Genomic DNA, 5145 nt, shown 5'->3' with positions numbered 1-5145 from the left:
TAATTTTTAGAATTATCTTGTTACACAATTAACCCACTGGTATTTTTATTGGAATTACAATAAATCTGTAGATCAGTTTGGTGCTAATTGACATCTTAAAAAAATCTAGTTGTCTATCCAGGTACATGGTATATCTATGAATCATCTATTTCTGTGTAACAAACAGTCTTAAAACTTACTGGCTTAAAATAACAATATATTATTTCTCATGGTTCTGTGGGTTGGCTGAGCAATTCCTCTCCTGGTTTCACCTGGGCTCACCCACGTGTCTGCATTCGGTTAGAGTTTTGCCTGGGTTGGAAGGTCCAGCTTGGCCTCACTCATATACTTGGCAGTTGGTGCAGGCTGTCAGCTGGGGTCCTTGGTTCTCCTGCACGTGGCCTCTTATCCCCTGTAGGCCAGCACAGTTGCTTGTTTGTTTTTTAACATGGAAATCTGAGTAGTATTTCAAGAGTTCAAAAGTGGTTTCTTGTGGCCTTTACTCTGAAATTCACACAACATCATTCCTACCACATTCTATTTGTCAAAGAAAATCACAAATCCACCCAGATTCAAAGGGTAGAGAAATAGAGTCTACCTCTTAATGGGAGGAGCTTTAAAGAATTCACATAATAAGGGTTGGGGATGTAGCTCAGTGGTAGAGCACATGCTTCGCATGTATGAGGCCCCGGGTTCAATCCCCGGCATCTCCAAGTTGTTTTATCAGCCTAATACAATTCATAGCCAGGCATGGTGGCTCACACCTGTAATCCTAGCACTCTGGAAGGCCGAGACGGGCGGATCACTTGAGCTCAGGAGTTCGAGACCAGCCTGAGCAAGAGCAAGACCCCGTCTCTACTAAAAATAGAAAGAAATTATATGGACAGCTAAAAATATATATAGAAAAAATTAGCTGGGCATGGTGGTGCATGCCTGTAGTCCCAGCTACTCGGGAGGCTGAGGCAGAAGGATTGCTTGAGCCCAGGAGTTTGAGGTTGCTGTGAGCTAGGCTGACGCCACGGCACTCTAGCCCAGGCAACAGACTGAGACTCTTTCTTAAAAAAAAAAAAAAAAAAAAAAAAAAAAAAAGAATTTCCGTAATATTTAATAATCCATATAATTTGTTAATTTAAATCTTTAATTTTCTATTTATAGTTTTCAGTGTAGGAGATGTGCACGTTTGTTAGATTTATTTCTAGGTATCTGATGTTTTTTGGTATTATCATAAGCATTATCTTTTTTCTTTTTCAAACAACTTTGTTGTAGTATAATTTACAGTGAAATGCACCATTTTAGGTGTACAGTTTGATAGGTTTGGACAAATGTTTACATCTATGTAACCACCACCACAATTAAGTTAAAAGCATTTTCGTCACCCCCAAATATCCTTCAGTTCCTTCTACCCCTGGCCTCAGGTAACCACTAATCTGTTTTCCATTCCTATAGATTAGTTTTGTCTTTCTGGAACTTCATATAAATGGAATAATACAGTGTCTACTCTTTTGTCTCTATCTTTTTTGCTTGGTACAATGTTTTTGACATTCATTCTTTTTGTTGTATATATCAGTAGTTTATTACTTTTTTTTTTTTTTTTTTTTGAGACAGGGTCTCACTCTGTTGCCCAGGCTAGAGTGCAGTGGCATCATTGTAGCTTACTGCAACCTCAAACTCCTGGGCTCAAGTGATCCTCCTGACTCAGCCTCCTGAGTAGCTGGGACTACAGGTACATGCCACTGCACCTGGCTAATTTTTCTATTTTTAGTAGAGATGGGTCTCACTCTTGTTTAAGGTGGTCTTGAACTCCTGAGGTCAAGCGATCTTCCTGCCTCAGCATGGGCAGAGATTGGCAAACTTTTTCTGTAAAGGACCGTACAATAAATACTTGAGGCTCTTCTCTGTTACTTCTCCTTTTCCTTCTTCTCTTTCTCCTCCTATATTTTTCTAACAGCACTTTAAACATATTAAAACTATTTTTAGCTGTGGGTCTTACAAAACAGGCTATGGGCTGGGTCTGGCCTGTGGGCCACAGTTCACTTACTTTTGGCTCACTCTTCCGTCCTCTAGCAAAGAGATCTGTGCTTCTTTCAGGTGTCCAGGGGCATTATTTTTAGTCTGAGACTATTTTAATTAAATTTATGGCTTATTTTTTTATTGGACTACTTAGGCGATGTGAATTAGGGCTTCCTGCCCATGAAAGTAGTTTACTTTGGTTCACGCTAACTCTGAGGAAGTAGCACTTTGAGAGCCCGCCAGGTATGTGGAGGGTCTCCTGTTAGACATCCCACTTTAAGTGCGCTGTGATGGCTGAGCTCTTGCCTTCAAAACTGTAAAAACCAGAGTTCAAATTCTCCAGGATTTGGAAATGCCTTAGGGCAACATTAATTGCAGTCCTTTACATACTTCCTAGGTTCCTGCTTTTCCTCCAGGGTAGCCAGATAATTTCTTACTTTTCTTGTTGGCTCTTCAATGCTTTTAGGGAGTTTTCAGAGTTTTTTACGCTTTATCTTTGGCTGTTTCTAGCAGAATAGTAGTCCAAATAACCCAGCCTGCTATCATGGAAACAGAAGTGTCGGATGAAAAAATTCTGTTTTCTTCTAAAAAATATATCAAATGTCCTTTATGGAAAGAATGACCATCTGGGAGGCTATTTAAATTTGTTTTGTTCAGTTATGTTAGTAAGTCTTAGTGGTAAATGAAACATCATATTATTAGGAAAGCAGAGTACAGTAAATGAATGCCCATTTGAAAATAATCAATGTGAACTTATAAAAAAATATTTTTTCAAGATCTGTTAATAAAAGTGGCCAAATATTAGCAGAAATACCTTTACCCATCAAGAAATCTCAATCTAGCATCCAGATTTTGGTCCTTAGTATCATTCTCTACTTAAAGACCTAGGAAAATTCAGAATGATTCTGGGAAAGTTTATCTTCCACAAGCAAGAATAATTTCAAATGCATTTGGGCTGAAAGGACTTAAAGAAGCTCTGATTCAACAAGTTATGACAATTGAGCATAAAGAGTACAACCGAGTATTATGAATGTAATTATTAATATTTAGAATAAATTAAGTAATATAGAAGTCCATAAGTTCCTAAAGATAAAAGTAAATGTACAAAAAGTAGTTGTAATACAAAAAGAAGGGAATGATATAATAGGATATGCCTAATTTTCATTACTTTAAATTAGTCTTAAATAGAAGACTCTTGAGTTTTTGGTGGTTTTAAAACATACGTTGGGTTATAAAGCAAACACATTTAGTGTTTTAATAGTATAAGCAAGAAAGAAGAAACACACATATGTAAATGAGCCAAGAATCCTGGAAAAAAATAAGAATGGTAGTAAGAACAAGAAGGACTATTTGATATCACCTGGTAACAAGAGGTCAGAAATCATTCTGCGTCAGTGGTCACCTATGACAGGTCCAAAGTGAGTTCCCAGATGATAAATTAGCCAAGTCTCCCAAAGAGGAGAAATACACAGACTCAATCTCTCCTGTAGATGTTCTTACTAATTATAATGAGATTCTGACAAGGCCCACTTAAAATTTCAGTACTACTAATGGAGTAGGTCAATAGATCACAAGGACATTCAATTAATTAGGTAATTCTGAACTTGTGAAACTTAGAGCGCATCATATCTGGGAAAGATACCAGATGTCAAAAATCTAAATTTTACATGAGTCCCATTGATGTAATGAGTGAAATTTTAGTATATGGGAGGCTCAGGCCAGTGGGTGGGGGCTCCAGCTTGAATCTCCTCGCACTGTGTAATCAGGTCCTGTGTCTCAACCAAGAGCGAAGAGGTTGACACCCCAGATCTTGCAAATTTAGCTTCTCAGTGACAGCATTTGTTTCCTCCTCTAAGTCCAATAGGATGACTATAACTCAAAGAACGTATAGATCAGCTCTGCCCAAAAAATCATCCGCAATGGGGGAAATGTTCTATATCTGTGCTGTCCATATGGTAGCCACCAGCAACAGGAAGCTATTGAGCTAGTGGGGACTGAATTTTAAATTAAAGTTAATTAATTTAAGTTTAAATAGCCATTTGTGGCTATTGGCTCCTGTACTGAACAGAGCAGGTTTATATCTTATCTGGTAAAATTACTATAATCCTAGGAGGTAACCCTAGAACAGGAGAAAAACAAGAATAACAATAAATAAAAGGATAAGAATAGAGATAATTAAGAAATAAATTTAAATCAATGGCATTAGTATGTTTGAAAATAGTTTTAACGTAACAGTAATAATCACATTTTAAACTATTGTGATTTTGGGGGGTGTTTAAGGTATTTAAGAGAATCTGATATGAAAGTTATGATCTTAAACACTCAGAAGACTGATTAGGTTAGAAATCAATTTTTGAGTGCTTGTGGGAACCTAATTTGATAAATCCATCAATTGTGATATATATTTTGTATACATTTTGTGTGACTGAGAGGAATGCTAATGGTTTTCATGTTCAAAAAGATGCTAAGTGGCCAGGCATGGTGACTCACACCTATAATCCTAGCACTTTGGGAGGCTGAGGTGGGAGGATTGCTTGAGGTCAGGAATTTGAAGCCAACCTGAGCAGGAGGGAGACCCCGTTTCCACTAAAATAAAAAAAATTAGCCAGGCTCCATGGCGCATGCCTGTAGTCCCAGCTACTCGGGAGGCTGAGACAGGAGGATCGCTTGAGCCCAGGAGTTTGAGGTTGCTGTGAGCAATGATGATGCCACTGCACTCTACCCAGGGCAACAGAGTGAGACTCTGTCTCAAGGGGGAAAAAAAAAGATGCTAAGTACTTACTAAAATTATAAAGATCGATAACCTGGATATTAAACAAGGTTCAGGCAGTAGTGAGTGTTCCTCTCTGTGCACAAAAGCCTCTGGGACGAGTTTTTTTCTTTGGATTTTCCTACACAGACTCTTTACAATTTATGTTTCTCAATAAAAATGTGCTTTGCTGTAAGAAAACTCAGGATAAGGCCCTGTGCCCTGACCACCCTGCACAGTTGTATTCATGGATTATACATTTCTTCAGGAAGGTCCATGGTTTCCAAAGAGACAAAATGCTTTTATTGTCTCTACTTAGCTTCCATAAGTGTGTGCAGTGCGCCCCTGGTGGGCCACCCAGCCCTGTCCACGTGCGGCTCATCCTGCAAGGAAGTTCTGCCGAATAC

At 38.4% G+C, this 5145-nt stretch overlaps 1 non-coding gene across 1 annotated transcript; it reads left to right on the top strand.

Moving 5' to 3' along the window:
* The first annotated feature begins 620 nt into the window (after positions 1–620).
* On the top strand, positions 621–692 carry TRNAA-CGC (transfer RNA alanine (anticodon CGC)). The gene has a single exon. It is a non-coding gene; the product is annotated as a tRNA-Ala (tRNA).
* The last annotated feature ends 4453 nt before the right edge of the window (positions 693–5145 follow it).

Source organism: Eulemur rufifrons, chromosome 8 (assembly GCF_041146395.1).
Source record: "Eulemur rufifrons isolate Redbay chromosome 8, OSU_ERuf_1, whole genome shotgun sequence".
NCBI classification, from domain to species: domain Eukaryota; kingdom Metazoa; phylum Chordata; class Mammalia; order Primates; family Lemuridae; genus Eulemur; species Eulemur rufifrons.
The sequence above is the reverse complement of the archived record's forward strand: the minus strand, read 5'-3'. Positions and strand labels throughout refer to the sequence as shown.